Source organism: Manis javanica, chromosome 18, assembly GCF_040802235.1.
Source record: "Manis javanica isolate MJ-LG chromosome 18, MJ_LKY, whole genome shotgun sequence".
Classification (NCBI taxonomy): domain Eukaryota; kingdom Metazoa; phylum Chordata; class Mammalia; order Pholidota; family Manidae; genus Manis; species Manis javanica.
In genome coordinates, this window is record NC_133173.1 from 16087443 (window position 1) to 16109267 (window position 21825).

Here is a 21825-nt window from a genome sequence, read left to right on the forward strand (position 1 = left end):
TTTGACATATCTTCTTGTATAGTACCTTAAGTATGTATAGGTTTTAAACTACTAACTAATTTGCACACACATATTGACATAATAGGAATACGGTGACATAAACAAAGCAAATCTATAATTACCAGCCATCTCCAGTGAAGCCAAGAAAACCATTTAGGCACCCTAGGCATTTGTGAAAATTTATCTATGATATGATGGATATTTTCCAACTGTACTTGAACCATCAGACAAATTAAAGCAGCCCATTTCTGGGATCTGTTCACATCCCATATGTTCTTTTAACCATAGATAGTCTATAGTCATGAGATTTTGGGGTGCTACAACTTGCACCCCTCCCAACTCCTGGTTGAGTTCCAACAGTACAGATCCAGTCAAATTCGTTGTCTCACTGTATGCACATGCCAGCCTAGACATCTCCCTCCTCCTTCTTATGGCAAGTCCAGGAGATGGTGGGCTGGATGCAGCCACAACCGCAGCATCGTCCGGATCCCTGTGGAGGCTTTTTGATGATCATCCCCCGGCACGAGTCCTCCAGAGAGTGCTGATGCCGGAAGCTCCTCCTCATATCGTATCTTAGTTCATTTTCTGGGTATCCAAGCTAGGCCTTGATCTTCTGCGTAGAAACAAACAGACCCTTTGCCCACACTTTGACATGCCCTCTATACCACTGTGCAGAACTCATTGGAGGTCAGCACACAGTAACTGCTTTTTTTTTTTTTTTTTTTTAATTAAGAGAAAGGAATATTATCAGAAAAGAGTACCTCCATAGCTGATCATCTGACACCCTTTAAGTGATCAACATTAAGGATATTTAAAGCATGCGTTGATCTTTGATTTACCAATAGTTTTATCCTGTTAAGGAGTAATCCCCCTTTTCTTTCTTTCTTTCTTTTTTTTTTTTTTTTAAATTTTTAATCTACACTTACCTGAAGAATACTATGTTTACTATGCTCTCCCCTATATCAGGTCCCCCCTAACAACCACATTACGGTTACTGTCCCTCAGCTTAGCAAAATGTTGTAGAGTCACTACTTGTCCTCTCTGTGTTGTGCAGCCCACCCCCCCCTTTCTCCCTCCCCCCCATGCATGCTAATCTTAATACCCCCCTTCTTCTTCCCCCCCCTTATCCCTCCCTGCCCACCCATCCTCCCCAGTTCCTTTCCCTTTGGTACCTGTTAGTCCATTTTTGGGTTCTGTAATTCTGCTGCTGTTTTGTTCCTTCAGTTTTTCCTTTGTTCCTATACTCCTCAGATGAGTGAAATCATTTGGTATTTCTCTTTCTCCGCTTGGCTTATTTCACTGAGCATAATACTCTCCAGCTCCATCCATGTTGCTGCAAATGGTTGGATTTTTCCACTTCTTATGGCTGAGTAGTATTCCATTGTGTATATGTACCACATCTTCTTTATCCATTCATCTACAGATGGACATTTAGGTTGCTTCCAATTCTTGGCTATTGTAAATAGTGCTGCGATAAACATAGGAGTGCATCTGTCTTTCTCAAACTTGATTGCTGCGTTCTTAGGGTAAATTCCTAGGAGTGGAATTCCTGGGTCAAATGGTAGGTCTGTTTTGAGCATTTTGATGCACCTCCATACTGCTTTCCACAATGGTTGAACTAATTTACATTCCCACCAGCAGTGTAGGAGGGTTCCCCTTTCTCCACAGCCTCGCCAACATTTGTTGTTGTTTGTCTTTTGGATGGCAGCTATCCTTACTGGTGTGAGGTGATACCTCATTGTAGTTTTAATTTGCATTTCTCTGATAATTAGCGATGTGGAGCATCTTTTCATGTGTCTCTTGGCCATCTGTATTTCTTTTTTGGAGAACTGTCTGTTCAGTTCCTCTGCCCATTTTTTAATTGGGTTATTTGTTTTTTGTTTGTTGAGGCGTGTGAGCTCTTTATATATTCTGGACGTCAAGCCTTTATCAGATCTGTCATTTTCAAATATATTCTCCCATACTGTAGGGTTCCTTTTTGTTCTATTGATGGTGTCTTTCGCTGTACAGAAGCTTTTCAGCTTAATGTAGTCCCACTTGCTCATTTTTGCTGTTGTTTTCCTTGCCCGGGGAGATATGTTCAAGAAGAGATCACTCATGTTTATGTCTAAGAGGTTTTTGCCTATGTTTTTTTCCAAGAGTTTAATGGTTTCGTGACTTACATTCAGGTCTTTGATCCATTTTGAGTTTACCTTTGTATATGGGGTTAGACAATGGTCCAGTTTCATTCTCCTACATGTAGCTGTCCAGTTTTGCCAGCACCATCTGTTGAAGAGACTGTCATTTTGCCATTGTATGTCCATGGCTCCTTTATCAAATATTAATTGACCATATATGTTTGGGTTAATTTCTGGGGTCTCTAATCTGTTCCACTGGTCTGTGGCTCTGTTCTTGTGCCAGTACCAAATTGTCTTGATTACTATGGCTTTGTAGTAGAGCTTGAAGTTGGGGAGTGAGATCCCCCCTACTTTATTCTTCTTTTTCAGGATTGCTTTGGCTATTCGGGGTCTTTGGTGTTTCCATATGAATTTTTGAATTATTTGTTCCAATTCATTGAAGAATGTTGCTGGTAATTTGAGAGGGATTGCATCAAATTTGTATATTGCTTTCGGCAGGATGGCCATTTTGACGATATTAATTCTTCCTAGCCATGAGCATGGGATGAGTTTCCATTTATTAGTGTCCCCTTTAATTTCTCTTAAGAGTGACTTGTAGTTTTCAGAGTATAAGTCTTTCACTTCCTTGGTTAGGTTTATTCCTAGGTATTTTATTCTTTTTGATGCAATGGTGAATGGAATTGTTTTCCTGATTTCTCTTTCTATTGATTCGTTGTTAGTGTATAGGAAAGCTACAGATTTCTGTGTGTTGATTTTGTATCCTGCAACTTTGCTGTATTCCGATATCAGTTCTAGTAGTTTTGGAGTGGAGTCTTTAGGGTTTTTTATGTACAGTATCATATCATCTGCAAATAGTGACAGTTTAACTTCTTCTTTACCAATCTGGATTCCTTGTATTTCTTTGTTTTGTCTGATTGCCGTGGCTAGGACCTCCAGTACTATGTTAAATAACAGTGGGGAGAGTGGGCATCCCTGTCTGGTTCCCGATCTCAGTGGAAATGCTTTCAGCTTCTCGCTGTTCAGTATAATGCTGGCTGTGGGTTTATCATATATGGCCTTTATTATGTTGAGGTACTTGCCCTCTATTCCCATTTTGCTGAGAGTTTTTATCATGAATGGATGTTGAATTTTGTCAAATGCTTTTTCAGCATCTATGGAGATGATCATGTGGTTTTTGTCTTTCTTTTTGTTGATGTGGTGGATGATGTTGATGGATTTTCGAATGTTGTACCATCCTTGCATCCCTGGGATGAACCCCACTTGGTCATGGTGTATGATCCTTTTGATATACTGTTGAATTCTGTTTGCTAATATTTTATTGAGTATTTTTGCATCTACGTTCATCAGGGATATTGGTCTGTAATTTTCTTTTTTGGTGGGGTCTTTGCCTGGTTTTGGTATTAGGGTGATGTTGGCTTCATAGAATGAGTTTGGGAGTATTCCCTCTTCTTCTATTTTGTGGAACACTTTAAGGAGAATGGGTATTATGTCTTCTCTGTGTGTCTGATAAAATTCCGAGGTAAATCCGTCCGGCCCCGGGGTTTTGTTCTTGGGTAGTTTTTTGATTACTGTTTCAATTTCTTTGCTTGTAATTGGTTTGTTTAACTTTTGTGTTTCTTCCTTGGTCAGTCTTGGGAGGTTGTATTTTTCTAGGAAGTTGTCCATTTCTTCTAGGTTTTCCAGCTTGTTGGCATATAGGTTTTCATAATAGTCTTTAATAATTCTTTGTATTTCTGTGGAGTCTGTCGTGATTTTTCCATTCTCATTTCTGATTATGTTGATTTGTGTTGACTCTCTTTTTCTCTTAATAAGTTGGGCTAGAGGCTTATCTATTTTGTTTATTTTCTCAAAGAACCAGCTCTTGGTTTCGTTGATTTTTGCTATTGTTTTATTCTTCTCAATTTTGTTTATTTCTTCTCTGATCTTTATTATGTCCCTCCTTCTGCTGACTTTAGGCCTCATTTGTTCTTCTTTTTCCAGTTTTAATAATTGTGATGTTAGACTATTCATTTGGGTTTGTTCTTCCTTCTTCAAGTGTGCCTGGATTGCTATATACTTTCCTCTTAAGACTGCTTTCGCTGCATCCCACAGAAGTTGGGGCTTAGTGTTGTTGTTGTCATTTGTTTCTATATATTCCTTGATCTCTATTTTGATTTGTTCATTGATCCATTGATTATTTAGTAGCATGTTGTTAAGCCTCCATGTGTTTGTGAGCCTTTTTGTTTTCTTTGTAGAATTTATTTCTACTTTCATACCTTTGTGGTCTGAAAAATTGGTTGGTAGAATTTCAATATTGTGGAATTTACTGAGGCTCTTTTTGTGAGCTAGTATGTGGTCTATTCTGGAGAATGTTCCATGTGCACTTGAGAAGAATGTATATCCTGTTGCTTTTGGATGTAAAGTTCTATAGATGTCTATTAGGTCCATCTGTTCTAGTGTGTTGTTCAGTGCCTGTGTGTCTTTACTTATTTTCTGCCCGGTGGATCTATCCTTTGGGGTGAGTGGTGTGTTGAAGTCTCCTACAATGAATGCATTGCAGTCTATTTCCCTCTTTAGTTCTGTTAGTATTTGCTTCACATATGCTGGTGCTCCTGTATTGGGTGCATATATATTTAGAATGGTTATATCCTCTTGTTGGACTAAGCCCTTTATCATTATGTAGTGGCCTTCTTTATCTCTTGTTACTTTCTTTGTTTTGAAGTCTATTTTGTCTGATATTAGTACTGCAACCCCTGCTTTCTTCTCACTGTTGTTTGCCTGAAATATGTTTTTCCATCCCTTGACTTTTAGTCTATGCTTATCTTTGGGTTTAAGGTGAGTTTCTTGTAAGCAGCATATAGATGGGTCTTGCTTTTTTATCCATTCTATTACTCTATGTCTTTTGATTGGTGCATTAAGTCCATTTACATTTAGGGTGACTATTGAAAGATATGTACTTATTGCCATTGCAGGCTTTAGATTCGTGGTTACCAAAGGTTCAAGGTTAGCTTCTTTAGTATCTTACTGCCTAACTTAGCTCGCTTATTGAGCTGTTATATACACTGTCTGGAGAGTCTTTTCTTCTCTCCCTTCTTATTCCTCCTCCTCCCTTCTTCATATGTTGTGTGTTTTGTTCTGTGCTCTTTTTAGGGGTGCTCCCATCTAGAGCAGTCCCTGTAGGATGCCCTGTAGAGGTGGTTTGTGGGAAGCAAATTCCCTCAGCTTTTGCTTGTCTGGGAATTGTTTGATCCCACCATCATATTTAAATGATAGTCGTGCTGGATACAGTATCCTTGGTTCAAGGCCCTTCTGTTTCATTGCATTAAGTATATCATGCCATTCTCTTCTGGCCTGTAGGGTTTCTGTTGAGAAGTCTGATGTTAGCCTGATTGGTTTTCCTTTATAGGTGACCTTTTTCTCTCTAGCTGCCTTTAAAACTCTTTCCTTGTCCTTGATCCTTGCCATTTTAATTATTATGTGTCTTGGTGTTGTCCTCCTTGGATCCTTTCTGTTGGGGGTTCTGTATAATTCCATGGTCTGTTCGATTATTTCCTCCCCCAGTTTGGGGAAGTTTTCAGCAATTATTTCTTCAAAGACACTTTCTATCCCTTTTCCTCTTTCTTCCTCTTCTGGTATCCCTATAATACGAATGTTTTTCCTTTTGTATTGGTCACATATTTCTCTTAGTGTTGTTTCATTCCTGGAGATCCTTTTATCTCTCTCTATGTCAGCTTCTATACGTTCCTGTTCTCTGGCTTCTATTCCTTCAATGGCCTCTTGCATCTTATCCATTCTGCTTATAAATCCTTCCAGGGATTGTTTCACTTCTGTGATCTCTTTCCTGACATCTGTGATCTCCTTCCGGACTTCATCCCACTGCTCTTGCATTTTTCTCTGCATCTCATCCCACTGCTCTTGCATTTTTCTCTGCATCTCATCCCATTGCTCTTGCATTTTTTTCTGCATCTCTGTCAGCATGTTCATGATTTTTATTTTGAATTCTTTTTCAGGAGGACTAGTTAGGTCTGTCTCCTTCTCAGGTGTTGTCTCTGTGATCTTTGTCTGCCTGTAGTTTTGCCTTTTCATGGTGATAGAGATAGTCTGCAGAGCTGGTACAAGTGACCGCTGGAAGAGCTTCCCTTCTTGTTGGTTTGTAGCCTTTTCCTGGGAGAATAGCGACCTCTAGTGGCTTGTGCTGGGCAGCTGTGCGCAGACAGGGCTTCTGCTTCCCACCCAGTTGCTTTGGGGTTTATCTCCACTGTTGCTGTGGGCTTGGCCTGGCTGGGGCTGTTCCTCCAAAATGGTGGAGCCCCGTTAGAGGGGGAGCAGCCAGGAGACTATTTATCTCCGTAAGGGGCCTCTGTGCTCCCTGCTGCCCAGGGGGTTAGAGTGCCCAGAGATCCCCAGATTCCCTGCTTCTGGTCTAAGTGACCTGTCCTGCCCCTTTAAGATTTCCAAAAAGCACTCTCCAAACCAAAACAACAACAGCAACAATGAGAGAGGGAACAGAAAGGAAAAAAAAAAGAAAAAACACGCGATTTTTTTTTTTTTTTTTTCCTCAGGTGCCGGTCCCAGGCACCCGCGCACTGGTCCTGCTGCCCTGTCTCCCTAGCACCAGGGTCCCTGTCCTTTCAAGGCTTCCAAAAAGCACCCACCCACCGGTCCCGCAGGGAAGGAACGTTCAATATTCTTGGTCCTCAGGCACTGGTCCCACGCACCCGCTCACCAGTCCCGCCGCCCTGCCTCCCTAGCACTGGGGTCCCTGTCCCTTCAAGGCTTCCAAAAAGCACTTGGCAAAAAGAGAGAAAAAAAAGGGGAAAAACGCGCGATTTCTTCCGTCCTCAGGTGCTGGTCTCAGGCACCCACCCACCGGTCCCACAGGGAAAAATGCGGGATATTCTTTGTCCTCAGGTGCCGGTCCCAGGCACCCGCTCACCAGTCCCGCCGCCCTGCCTCCCTAGCACCGGGGTCCCTGTCCCTTTTAGGCTTCCAAAAAGCACTCGCAGAAAAGAGAAAAAAAAAAGGGGAAAAACGCGCGATTTCCTCTGTCCTCAAGTGCCGGTCTCAGGCACCCGCCCACCGGTCCCGCAGGGAAAAACGGGGGATATTCTTTGTCCTCAGGCGCCGGTCCCAGCCACCCGCTCACCAGTCCCGCCACCGTGCCTCCCTAGCACTGGGGTCCCCGTCCCTTCAAGGCTTCCAAAAAGCGCTTGCCAAAAAGAGAAAAAAAAAAAAGGGGGAAAAACGCGCGACCTCCTCCGTCCTCAGGCACCGGTCTCAGGCACCCGCCCCCAGGTCTCGCAGGGAGAAACGCGGGATATTCTTTGTCCTCCGGCGCCGTTCCCAGGCACCTCCTCACCGGTCCCGCCACCCTGCCTCCCCAGCAACGGGGGCCCGTCCCTCTAAGGCTTCCAAAAAGCGCTCGCCAAAAAAAAAAAAACTGCTCCGGTTTCTCTCCACCCGCCGGGAGCTGGGGGGAGGGGCGCTCGGGTCCCGCCGGGCTGGGGCTTGTATCTTACCCCCTTCACAAGACGCTGGGTTCTTGCAGGTGTGGATGTGGTCTGGATGTTGTCCTGTGTCCTGTGGTCTCTATTTTAGGAAGATTTTTCTTTGTTATATTTTCATAGCTCTATGTGTTTTTGGGAGGAGATTTCCACTGCTCTACTCACGCCGCCATCTTGGCTCCCGCCGCTTTAAGGCAATTTTTAAGAAATGATTCCTAAGAAACTAAAGCATGAAAATTAAAAGCAATTTAGAACATTTTAAATGATTTAAACAAAATATAGCAGGTAGCATAGGAAGAGGAGGGAATTACATTGAACTAACATTCTTAATCTCTTTGGAAGTTTGAGGTTATATGTGTTAATTCTTAACTTGGATAAAAAATGAATATGCATATGTCTGTTACAAATTAAGGAGAAATACAAGAAGAAACAATGAGACATATAACTTCTAAAAAACATTGGGAAAATAAGACCAAATTAAGTCATCGAAAGACAATAAAGAGAACAACAATAACAACAAGAAAACTCAGAAAGTAAAGAACACTAAAAAGATGATGGGGAAAGGTCCCAATATACCGGTCATTCCCCCTACCCTACTCCCAGCCCCTGCCAAAAAACAGAACAGGTTAAATTCCCCAATTAAAAGATACATACTCTGAAACTGAGTAAAGGATTAAATTTTATCTGTAAGGTATTAGATAAGACATAGCTGAAATAAAATGACCTAGAGAGGTAAAAATAAAAATAGACAAATCTCTAATAAGCAATATTATAAAAGAATGAGAAGCAACAACATATATATAATATATATCATATATGTATATATATAATATACACATATGCAATACACTAATATATATATACATATGCAATAATATACATGATAAAGTTATGTGTATATATTTCATATTGATAAAAGGTACAAAATGCCAAAAAGAGTGATCACATCAGCTTTGAAATGTTGATAGTAAAGCACAGTGGTGAAGATGTGTAGTTTATCCATCTAGATAGGCAATGTCAAAGGGGATGCCAGCTGTGGTTCTGGCTTTAGGCTGCTTAGGAACTGTGGGGACAGGCCATGCCATCCCATCCTCAGGGCATACCACCCTACAGGGACATTCCAAAGATGCAGGCAAGACCCTCAGACTTCCCCAGAGCCTAGGTGTTACCATATAGAAAAGAGGGATTCCTCTTATCCCATGTGGGATAGCCTGTGTAGGGTGCACAGGTAGGACCCCGCTCCCTCCCTTCACCTGGGCAGTCATGGGCCTCCTAACTTACAAACATCCTAAGGTTCTGACGTTCATAAGAAAACCCCACATCGAGTGGATCTCAGGCTGTATGGAACATGGTGCATTTACCCCGACTGGGGTGCGGCCCACGTGGATCCTGCAGACTCGTGGTGCTGCCCAGGACACTGTGCCCTTCACTGTCGGGCAGGTGTGCCTCACCAGCACCCAGGTGTGGTCAGCGCCCTGACCTCTTGGATTCCCCCAGAATCACACCAGGGGCCAGGCTCCTAACTTTGAGCTTCCCCAGGGACAACGCCACCTGAGAGTCTCACGGAATGTCAGTCAGGGTTCGGTTTGTGAGTCCCTTTGGGAAGTACTACGCACCTCTCCTGGAACGCCATCGTGGTGCATGAGCTTCTCATGGATCTGACCCACAGCCGCTCCTTGAACTCTGTGCCCACCAAGGACACTTTTCCCTTGTATCCTGACCTTTCTCCCAAAGGCTGATTTAAAAATCAGAAATTTACTAATTTAAAGTATTTAAATATGAAAAATTTAAATATATTTAAATATTAATGTTTTTAAATTAATTTAAAAAAGGATGGGATGGTAAGTTCAACAGAGATTCAGAGGCATTGGATTCAATATCAAGACCATTTCAAGTTCATACTGAACATTTAAAATCATTTTTAAATTTGGTTTAAATGTTTAAATATAAAAAATGTATTCCCAAAATTTCAATTTAAAATTTTCACTTAGAAGAGGTATGAACATTCTCCTTTATTCTTCTGTTTTCCAGAGTTCCCAGGGACTGTGGTCTCATACCATCTACTAGGGCAGCCATGGGCCCTTCCCAGCAGGCTGACTGACTGCCGCACACCTCCAGAGAATCACATTGTCTGAAAAGTAAGTTCCATGTTCGTGGGATCCCTGGTGACCATACCAGAGGGCCAAGTGCAGTGAACACTTCAAATAACAGACCTTGTAGTAGTCCTGGGAGCAGATTACCTGGAAATCAGTTCTAAAGCCAGGGAAGGAGTGTTAGTTATCCACTAAAGTCCTTGAAAAAGCATTATGAAATGAATTTCATACTGTGTTAGAATGTGCATTTAGAATAGTAAGCATTATTCTTAAAAAGAATGTAACCACAGTGAATGACCAACAAATGATTTGAGGTACACTAGTGCAAAATTCGCTGACTCTATCACCTGTCGCTGTCTTGATTGATTTTTAAAGTATTAAAAGAATAAAAAAAAGTTTTATCATCTGCAGATATTGTTTTCATTATTAACGTTTTTTCTTCGTTCCTGTCCAAAAGTGCAATTTTTGACTCTTAGAACACACATTTTTATCTTTTTCCTATTTTCATTTTGATAATCTTCAAACACAAAAAAATGGAAAGTGAACACCCATATATTTTTCACTCAGCCTTACCAATGCTTACCCACATAGACACACACACACGTGTGGCAAGATTGTAAATATGCATCTGTGTGTGTTGTATATGTGCGTGTGTTGTTTTTTTCTCTGAATCATTTGAAAGAGGGTTGCAGACATCATGACATACTTTGGCATCTATCGCTTAAGTTCATAGGCTGTCTTCTTCAAAATTACAATACCATTATCACTGTGAAATTTAACATTGATAAAATAATATTTTCTAATATAGGCCTTTTTTGAATACCTCTGGTTGGCCCCAAGACTATTCTTCATGGCTGTTTTCCTCTACCTGGCATTCAGTTAAGAATCATGGACCACATTGGCTATGTCTCTTTAAATCTAAACCAAAATACTGCTTTTGCTTTTGTTTCTGTGATGTTGACATTTTGGGAGAATGTTGGTCATTTCATTGAGTGTCTCACAGTCTGGGCTTGTCTGGTTCCCCAAGTTAGATTCTGGCAAACATTTTCTGTATTTGCACCACCTCGGAGGGCCGCCATGTTGTGGTGACCTGGTATTGGTGATCAGTTCATCTGGCTAAGGTGGTTTCTGCTGGACTGTCCTTTATTAACTTACTACATATAGTATTCCTTATAATTAGTAAGAAATTGGTAGGGTGATCTTTGAGACCATGTGAATATTCTCTTCCCTAGCTCATTTTCACCTGCTTAAGCATCCACAGACGGTTGTGTTATGATTTTTAACTAAACTGTTCATCAGCACATCAGACTTTCTTCCGTATGTGTCTCATAAGCCTTCATTTTTCACTTTTTCCATGGTTTTGAGATACCACACAAGGGAGTATATCGAGGCAGTCAAGAGAAGGACTCTGAAATCAGACCGTCTGGATATGTGTCTGGTACATGTCTCTTCTCTGTCACACGCTCACCAGACGACCTTGAGCAAATCCTTCATCTCACAGCCATCAGTGACCTTATCGTTGAAACCAGGACACAAACAGTAACTGCTGCAAGAGGCGTCTGGCTGGGGTAGAGCCCGGGGTTGGTGCTCACTGAGTATTAGCTGTTCATTATTATCAGAGGCAGGGAGAATGGGCTGAGTGCCTCCCGAGAGCTTTGGAGCCATGGAAGCCGAGTGAGACCTTTGGCAAAGATGCTGATAAACCAGAAGGACATGACAAGGGTTCCCCACGATCGGAGTGGCCTCATGTTGAAGTCTCTACAGTTGGAAGGTTACAAAGCAAAGAAGCAAAGTTGCCATGATAGGAAGCATTCATCAGTGAACAGATGTCCCAACGAAGCCTGTGCCGCCACCCTGGTTATTTCTAACTCGGTCCCCTTCATCCTGTCCCCTCACTGGCACTGGCCTCCCTGGTCTGCTGTCAGCATTGCCTCTCTGTCACTAGTACCAGTCAGCCTCTTCACTTGAGGATTATTAGGTTTCTTTCTGTTTAGATCAAGTCCCAAGGTTTTATTTGAGCTCTGTGGCCATGGGCTCTTTGGGAATCTCTTAGAAATTTTACCAAGAAAAGAGCTTTGTGAATATACACATTAGTTTAGAAGGTCCACGTGGACAGAGATTAAATGAATCTTAAATAAAAAAGATTGCCTCTGGAGGACATTTTTTCGCTAGAGTATCTTGAAAATGCTCCCTCTGAAAATCATACTTGCCTAGTTCTCTTTCCCACGACCGTTAAAAGCAACAAGGGTTGGTGTTCATGAGGGGGAGGCTGGGTGCACGTCGCCTCCAGCACGTTTCCTGGCTGGCTGCTCGTCAGGCTGAGCTTGCAGGGATGGCCCTGTAGTGCCATCTGGTCTGCTTTCTGAAGTGATGCCAAGCCAGCCGGCCCAGAGTTAGGCCCAGGGTTAGGCCCAGGGGCAAGGAAGGGCCCTGCAGACCTGGAGGTGAGGCCGCTGCATGGGCCCAGCCCAGGGCTGGCCTGAAGTCTCACCACTGCCTCTTGTTTTCCTCCTCCTCAGCCTCTCCCATGCCAGGGATCCTCTGCCCGTCCCTGTGCCCCTGGATGAGTGCCTCAGGGAAGGGACTGCAGTGCAGGCACTAGTTTGTGGAATGGATGAAGCACAGTAAAAAATCAAATCCCCAGTTCTGCATAAACACGGAGGAAATCACTTGGGTTTCATTTGCATGTGTGGATGGAAGTATCCAGAGTGCTTTTTCTCCGTTTCCCAAATGCCTCCCATGGACTTGCTGTCCACCGGGAAACCCGAGTCACCTGGTCTGGAGCGAGTAGCACTCCCCCAGTCTGCACTGGAGAATGGCAGGGAGGCAGGCAGAAGCCAAGAAGACGCCCTCCTGTAGGAAGCCCCTCCCCAAGGCTTGCAGGTCCCAGGCCTTGCTTGGGGTACCTCGCTGTCAGCCCTGGGCGAGGTCCCTGCATCTTTCTCTTCCTGCTCCCCTCCCTCCCTGGCATCCTCTCCTGCAGCTGCTCCCCCAGGGGCCATACTGAGTCCCAAGCCCCACCCCTCTCTGTGGCGGGTGTGATCAGGGCACTGTGTCTGTCCATGTCACACCCACACACCTGAGTATAACCTCCCCACAAAGGATGGATCACTGGCCTTGGAGCAGCCCCAGGGCTGGTGATGTGTCTAGGCCATGGGAAAGGGAGCAGAGCCAGGGGCCCCGGGCCTGCCTGGGAAGCCAGGTGCTGTTCCCTGGCGCCAAACTGGGTGGAGGTGCTGGCCAAGATAGCTCGACCTTCCCCTGTGTGAAGCCGTGCCCATGGTCTCTGGGGCTCTGGGCCCCAGGGTCAGGTGCTTACTCCTGCCTGTCCAGCTGGGTGGCAATGGCTTCCCATCCATCCACTGGGGACAGTGGCCCCTGTTGGGTCAGCCTCACAGGGTGGGTTTGGGATGATGCAGTCTGTGGTTCCAGGAGCTGAGTGTTTTTCTTCCATGTGTGCATCTAGCAGCACTAAGTAGTGGGCATTGTGGAACTGTAGGAGACCCTTTCCTGACCCTCAGGGTTCACAGTCCCAGTTGCCATGGCAGAAATGAACTGCACAGAGCAAACACTGAAGCGTGAGAGGCCCACACAGGCTGTCATTCTAAATGCCCTAATATTATCTTGGAACTGTTTTAAGTGGAGATGCCTTTAAATCCACAGTTCTCCTTGGTCATCTGTTGCTGCAGACAGCGGACCATGAGCAGTGGTCTCTCTGGGCCCCACTGCGGCCAACTGTCTGCAGCTTCTCCTCCCGGGGGTGGAGCTGAGCGCCTGCCCACTGGGGCTGCAGGGATGCCCTGGCGTGGTTTCCACCCACAGAACTTGAGTCCAACTCCTGGCGACAGCAAGGCCTGGCTATGGGGCTAAGTGCGGACCAGTTATCTGGACCTCAGTTTTCTCATCTCTGACATTGGGATGGGGACGGTGGTCCCCATCACACAGGATCGGGTGGAGACAAAATGAGTTAATTCATGAGACATACTCAGAGCCATGGCATGTGCTAAAAATTCAAGAAATCATAGCTGTAACTATGAGGGCCCGGGCAGTGCCTGACTCATAGTGAGCACGCAGTGCCTTTCAGCTCCCCTTCCTCTGCCCTCCCACCCACTTTGACCAAGTTCTTAATCATGAGCAACTGTGTTGTGAAGTCATAGCACAGCTCTGCTCTTGAGGTCATTTTGCATTTGAGGGATGATGTCCCCTGAGGGTAGGACCCTGGCCTTATGTTCCCTGGGGACAGAGCTGCTGTTCAGTAATTTTGGTCTGCTTTTCGTGGTTTTCTTGTGTCATGGTGCCCAGAATTAAGAGCTCTTTGTGTCCACCAAGAGCAGTTCAAACTCACTGGGAAACAGACTGGCCTGTGAGCCCATGACCCAGTGCCTCTGGCCACATCTTACCTCCTGGCTGACGTCGTTGCTTCACACCTGGTCCCACCTGAGCTTCCAGGAGGATACCATCCTTCCCCAGATATCAGAGCATCTTCTGGCCTTTCACACCGCACCAGAGGCTCCCCTGGGGCCCAGGGTCGCTCCAGAGACCGCAGGAGCCAGCTGGTGTGCTCACAAGCCTATCTTCTCATCTCCCAGACTGGGCCCCTCTGACCTGCGAGCTCCCTCAGGTGGTCTTGAAATCCTTTGTTCCCTTCTGCACAGCTAAGCACGTGGCTAACATTTCACATCACAAATTTAAACAGAGGCAAAGATGTCCTTTGTAGCATATTGTAAATAATGACATTTTAAAATAGGACAGATCCATCACTTTTTAAAAATATACACAGAGGTATGTTAATACCATCCATTCAAACTGTATGGCCAGCTTCCTCCTTTACTTCAAAAGTTTACACCATTTTGTTTTTTCCATGAATTCATGTTTCTCTTACACATCCTCCACAGAATTTTATCACCATTTTCTGCTTGAAAGTCATTTACTGGTTATTCTGTCATATTTCTTTGCATATATGCATGTGTTTATGTATAGAAATATAGATATCGATATAGATATATACACACACACCCACATATATGAGAAAACACTCTTGTGGTCTGAGTTACCATTACTATTTATCATTATTAGTGTACAAGTGATCAAAGCAGCGTAATTACATGCAAAATAATATGTAACAGAGAAGAGTCTCTTACTGAGCTGGGTGACCTTAGGGCTTCTGGGGAGACCTGTATAAGGCATCATTGGCTGCCCCTTCATGTGGCGTCTGGAAGTTTCCACTCCACGGCAGTGTGAGGCATGGGGAATGAAGAACCTGCCGGACCGGTATCTTCCCTACAAATGAAATTTAGGACAGATTATATATGGAATATGAGAATTTGAAAGTTGATTGTTTAAAAGCTTTCCATGCTCCTGTCCCCTTGAAAACACTTAGCACACCCCCAGGGTGCCCAGGCTCAGGTTGAGAACCACTGTCCCAGGCCCTCCTGCTCACGCCGGCCTACAGCCAGCCCCCTGCCAATGTCGGATCACCATCCATGCCTCTGTGCCCCTTTGTGTTCACTCCCACGTGACCTAACCCACCCCTAAAGCTTCCCTGGGAGCCATGGAATCTTCTAGAATGCCCCGGTGTCTCTTTGTGGCCTTCCAAGAATCTGTGTGGGCTGAGTGTCTCTCAGGAGACTGCAGATTGAGCATCTTGCTTGTGATACTTTAATGTAAATAGAATGTCACCCTCTGGATCTTTCTTTGCTGGAGCCAACACATCCCACCTTGTCAGCTGCACCTTCGGGGGGGTAAATCTCTGTATGTGGCTTTCTCTGTGACGCTGTGGCAGCGTGCATGCCTTAGCATGGGCTTGTTGGCATCCCCAGTCAGGCACCTCTAGTGACCGTGACTTCAGCTTCGGGACCTCTCCTGAAAGCCCAGGAAAAGAGGCCCAGTCCTCAGTGAGACCAGATAAATATCAGTTCTCGAGGCTTGCATGCTCAGTTCTTGAATTTTCTGTGGTGACAGGGTGCCTGCTATCCACAGGGACATTGTGCCACCACGAATGTGCACCTGTCTTTTGCCCAGTTAAGGCAATGCCAGGAGAGCATTTTCCATTGGGAGCCTTTCTCAGCGCTTTGCTGAATTCCCTTTATACACTGTGGGCATTCCTAGATCTTGCAAAGCCCAGTTCTCACACACAGTCACAGGTTAGCATGTGCCAAAGCTTTATTTAACTCAGTGACAAGAGAACCAGGAAATGACAAATGGCCCGTCTCCAAGTGCATTTAGGTAACTATGATGTATAAGTAATTTGGAAAAGAAGTAAAATGAATACTTAAGCTAAGTAAGGTAAAATAAAAAGAATACCTCTGGGTAACTTTTTTACTGGGAGCAATAAAAATCATAAGATACCAGTTGTGAATTGTTAGATAAATAGTTGTGATATCTCAATAGGGTCAAGCAGGCTTATTAGTCAGTATTCAAACAGGATATCACAGCTTCAAGCAGTCATCATTTTTCCTTTCTTCAAGTTTAGAATAAAATTTTCTATAACAATTAGCTAAGGGAAAAAAAGGGTGACTGACAAATTATGAGTGATCGTGTAGCACTATCTTCAGGTGCTGCCTTCTGGCCTGCACAGGGAACTTGGGCCCCAGGTACATGCTCAAGGGCATCTGTGGTAGGCATTTTCTCACATGGCCTCCAACCATTCCTGCCTCCTGACATGCACATCCTTGCATGGGGGCTGGACCTGGTGATTTGCAAAATACAGCAGTATGATGGGTACCATTTCCAAGATCAGGTTATCAAAGACTGTGAGTCCCCTCGTGCTCACACCCTCTCTCTGATTGAGCACACTGTCATCTTGCAGTCTCACCCATGGAAGGCCCATGTGGCAAGGAATTGACGACTTCAACAACCCTCGAGAAACAGCTTCCTCCACAATTACACGAGTGAGCCTGGAAGGGGATCCTTCCCCTGCTGAGCCTTCAGACAGCATTTTCGTGGCAGCCTGCGAGAGAACCTGACTCAGAGAACCTAGGTGGGTACATGCCGGTACCTGACCACATGAAACTGTGAGATAGTAAATATGTTGTTCTAAGTCACTAAATTTTTGAATAGCTCATTTCACAGCAATGCGTAACTAGGGCAGCATCTATAAATTGTAGTGGTGATTGTGCTTGAAGCTGTGCCTCTGGACAGAACTTCATTCATCTCTTTCTCTACTTACCTCTCTTCTTCCTCCTCTTCTACCCTCTATCCCGTTATTTAGTAACCTTTAAGGGTTAATAACCTTCCTTTCTTGATTCCTGTTTCATTTGGGCCCCTCTTTTCTGGCAGCTGTGTTTACATCCTTGGGATTGGGTAGAGAGGCTTGAACTCAGAGGCAACGTATTTGTGAGGGCAATGTGCAGTTCAGAAAAAATACTCCCTTCTTGACCAATAGCAAAAGAATCTTCTTTGTTGGAATCAGTTACTTTGCATTTGCTTGGACTCTGTCCTCCGAGACTAGAATGCTTCTAATTCAGTCCTGAGCCAATGCTTAGTGTTGGGGTGCAATCAGTTTCACCATCCTTTCTTCAGGGGAGTGTGGGCATATGTACTTCCTGCTTTAAGAAGCATTTTCTTTCTTGACTCAAATAGCTGATCCTGCAAACCTGAAATTCATATTCATCAGTTTCAATATATAAACATTTAAAAAATTATTTTCATTTAATATGATAGAAAAATTACCAAAAGCAAATTTTCTGAAAGAGAGGCACTATAGAGCATAGTATTAGGTTTCCAAAGGTATTAATTTTAGAATATATTTGCAAATAAGTGAACAGATAATAACAATAAGAATCATACCTCACCTGTTTTTAGCACTATGAGACAAGCACTGCATTATATAATCACAACCATGTAAAATAGGAACTGCTAGCCTCATTTCAGAGATGAAGCAACGAGAACCAGGGACTAGAAGTAAATTGTCCCAGTTTTATTTGCTGGTGTGAATTTGTATTTTAATGTAAGTGTTTCTAGTGACGAAAGGCTAAAACCCAGGTAACTGAAGAACAATTAATAGATTAACACAGTAAGTCATAAAGTTGCCAGGTAATTAATTACTGAAAACTGCGTGGGTTCTTAAAAATCCATCTATCTTGATGTCATCTATTTAAAATGTTCAAAGCCATCCAGGATGATGATACCATTCATAGGGATATCTTTTTCTTTTTCTATTTATTTGTTTGTTTAGGTAAATTGTCCTTTTTCGTTTGGAGAGACAGACACTTAGATAAAACATTGAATTTTACCAGTCATTAACATGTATAAATATTCAACTAATATAAGCCTATTAAAAAGCCCCAAAGCTGAAATACTCCTGTGCTGGTGAAATTTTTAAAAAAGATATACTGCGTCTACTCCCTTTATCATCCACTTACCATAAGTATGCTGGAAACTTCCAAGTGTAAATGTCCAGCCCACTGGTACTTCTCTCCAAATGTCTCTTAGACAGCTTTCCCTACCTCACTCCTTACACACATGTACAGACACACACACACTTGCAAACTTGTGCATGCACTTGGGCCACATGCCCATACTCATGTGTTCATGCCTGTATATATACACTCACACCCAATATAAACACATGCACAAATAGTCAGACACTAACATACCAATGCTTACACACACACTCCTGAACTCATGTACACACTCATGTGGACACATGAACACACACATGCATAAGTATGTACATATACCTACTAGTAAATGGACACCTAAATTCACATGTATGCATGACCTATGACCCATTTGTAATTATTTTTAATATTATGTTATGTGTAGATTGAGTTTCTTTGTCTTTCTTTCCTTTTTTTGCATACGGATGTCCATTTGTTCCAACACTTGTTGAATAGTCAGTATTTTCCCCATGGGATTGCCTTTGTTCCCTTGTCAAAAGCTGTTGTCTCTTTTCTGTCTCACTGATCTGTGTGTCTGACCTTTCACCAATGCCATACTGTCTTCTCCAGAGTAATTTATAATGCATTTTAAATTGGGTAGATGAATCTTTCAATATTTTTTTCTTTTTCCGAAATTGTTTTGGCCAATCTAGTTCCTTTAAATTTCCATATAAAGTTTTAGAATTATCTGGTCCACATCTATAAAGAATCCTGCTGTGAAGTTGATTGGGATTGCATTGAATTCATAGCTCAGTATGAAGATAATTGGCATCTCAACTGTACCGTACTTTATAATCCATGCAAACAGTACATCTCACAATTTGTTTAGGTCACATTGATCTCTTTTGTCTGAATTTTGTAAAGAAAAAGTTTTATCAGTTTTCTTTATCTTTTTAAGAACCAACTCTTAGATGGTTAATCTTTCTATTGTTTTTCTCTTCCCTATTTCATTTATTTCTGCTCTAATATTTGTTATTTCCTTTCTTCTGCTAACTTTGGGCTCCGTTATTTTTTCTATTTTCTTCAATTGTCAAGTTAGGTTGTTCATTTGGGATCTTTCTTGCTTTTTAATGCAGGCATTGATTGCTGTGAATGTCCCCCTGAGAACTGATTTGCTGTATCCCACAAGTTCTGGTATGTTGTGGTTCCATGTTTGTTTAGCTCAAGAAGCTTCTGTATTTCCTATTAAATTTCTTTGATTCATTGGTTTTCAAGAAAGTGCTGTTTAATTTTCATGTGTTCATGAATTTCTCAGTTTTCCTCTTGTTATTAACTTATAGTTTTATGCCATCGTGGTCACAGAAGGTACCTGGTATGATTTCAGTCTTGAATTTGCTGACTTGTTTTGGTGCCTCACATCCGGTCTATCCTAGAAAATGTTCTGGGGGCACTTGAGAAGAATGTGTATTCTGCTATTATCAGATAGAATGTTTTTGTATATGTCTGTTAGGTCCATTTGGTCTATAGTGTTGTTTGAAATGGCTGTTTCCTTATTGATTCTCTGAATGGTATATCCATTGTTGAGAGTGGGGTATTAAAGTTCTCAGCTATTATTGTATTACTATTTATTTCACTTTTTATCACTGTTGGCTTTTTCTTTGTATATTCAGGTGCCCCAATATTGGGTGCTTAAGTATTTACAATTGTTAAATCTTCATGATGTATGATTCCTTTATCATTATGTATGATTCCTTTATCATTATGTAGTGATTTTTCTCTCTTTATACCATTTTCAGTTTAATCTGTTTTGTCTGATTAAAGTCTAGCTACCACTGCTTTTTTTTTTGGTTAATATTTTCTTGAAATGTATTTTTCCATCCTTTCACTCTCCATCTGTGTGTGTCTTCAAAGCTAAAGTAAGTCTCTTGTAGGTAGTGTATTGTTTGATCTTTCTTTAATTCATCCAGCCATTCTATGTCTTTTAATTGGAAAATTTAATCTGTAAATTAAAGTATTATTGATAGGTAAGGACTTACCTATTGTCATCTTGTTAATTGTTTTCTGGTTGTTTTGTAGATCCACTGTTCCTTGTTTCCTATCCTGCTGCCTTTTTTGTGTGTTTTGATGCTTTTTGGTATAGCATGCTTTTGGTAATCGCTACAGGATTTTCCCTTGTGGTTACCATAAGGCTTATATAAAATACCTTAAACTTACAATACCCTATTCTAAACCTGTAACAACTTAACTTTAATAGAATTTGTAGACTTCCCTTTTACTTTTCCTACCACTCACAGTTTGGGTTATTGCTGTTACAATTTACATGTTTTTTAGTATTGTGTAATTTATAACAGATTATTGTAGTTATGACATTCACTTTTCTTAACTTTTAAACTAGAGTTGTAAGTGAATTATGCACTACTATTACCATATTATAGAATCTTACTATGACTATATTTACAATTTTACCTATGAGGTTTATACTATCGTTTTATAATGTTAATTAGCATTCTTTTACTTCCACTCAAAGAAATCCTTTTAACATTTCCTATAAAGCAGGGCTGGTGATAATGATTTCCATCAACTTTGTTCAAGAAAGTCTTTGTCCCTTATTCATTTCTAAAGGACAGCTTCACTGTGTATAGTATCCTTGCTTGACATTTATTTTCTTTCAATATTTTGAATATGTCATCTCATTCTCTCTTGGCCTAAAAAGTTTCTGTTGAGAAATCTACTTATAGTGCTGTTGGGGTTCCCTTGTAGGTAACTTCTCTCTTTTATCTTGCTGCTCTTAAAATCCTTTCTTTGTCTTTGACTTTTGACAATTATAATGTATCTCAGTGAGGCCCCGTGCAGGTTCAACCTATTTGGGATCCTTTGGGTTTCATGGATCCAGATGTCCATTTCTCTCCCCAGGTTTGGGAAGTTTTCAGTCATTATTGCTTTCAGCATACTTCCTGTCCCTTTCTCTCTCTCTTCTTCTTCTGGAATTCCCATAATACAAATACTGTTTCTATTCATTGTGCCTCTTAATTTCCATCAGCTTTATCCATTCTTCATTCTCTTTTTATTTTGCTCCTTTGCATAATTTCTAATGTCCTATCTTCCAGGTTGCTGATTCTTTCTTCTGCATGGTCAAGTCTCCTTTTGAAACTCTATTTTGAATTCTTTAGTTATTATATTTTTCACCTCTAGGATTTCTGTCTGTTTTTTTTTTTTTTTGATGGTTGCTGCTGCTTTCTTGAACTTTGTGTTTGTTCATGCATTGTTTTCCTCATTTCATTTAGTTGACTGTGTTTTTCTTGTAGTTCACTAAAATTTCTTAAGATGATTATTCTGAATGCTTTGTCTGACAGTTCATAGATCTCTTTAGGATCAGTTATTGGAGCTGTATTAGTTTCCATTGATGGTTTGCTGTTTACCTGATTTTACATGATCCTTAATTTCTTTCATTGGTATCTGTGCATTTGAGTAATCAGGCTCTTCTTCCAGACTTTGCAGGTGTATTCAGCTTATAATTCTAGGTGTGTCTGCTAGTGATATTTTTGGGCAGGTAGGGCCTGCTCCTACACTCTGTTTTGCTGTGAGGCAAACAATTGTTTGAATATGAGAAATGAAAGGGTGTGACTCTGGCTAACAGCAGTTGGATAGGACTCCTGGCTTGGTTCTCTACCCAAGTAAAGCAGTAGAATGGGCTCTGTGGTTGCCTGGATTCTCTGATCAGGCTTACAAGATGGTTGGGACTAAGTACTATATTCAATAGTAAATGGTGCTATGCATTTTCCCTGCTCTGGTAGAACTGCAGGATGGGACC

General features: G+C 42.2%; 1 protein-coding gene across 8 annotated transcripts in view; it reads left to right on the plus strand.

The window, feature by feature from the left end:
• The window catches only part of OTUD7A (OTU deubiquitinase 7A), a 374155-nt gene that overhangs the window by 171059 nt on the left and 181271 nt on the right, over positions 1 to 21825 (plus strand). For 5 of the 8 annotated variants that reach the window (XM_037000632.2, XM_073227032.1, XM_073227026.1 and 2 more), the window contains 2 exons: positions 9632 to 9738; positions 16502 to 16672. The gene's annotated coding sequence lies outside the window, so the exon portion shown is untranslated. Of the gene's footprint in view, positions 1 to 9631; positions 9739 to 16501; positions 16673 to 19150; positions 19209 to 21825 lie in introns of all 8 variants that reach the window. The other 3 variants (XM_073227031.1, XM_073227033.1, XM_073227030.1) reach the window with 2 other exon arrangements.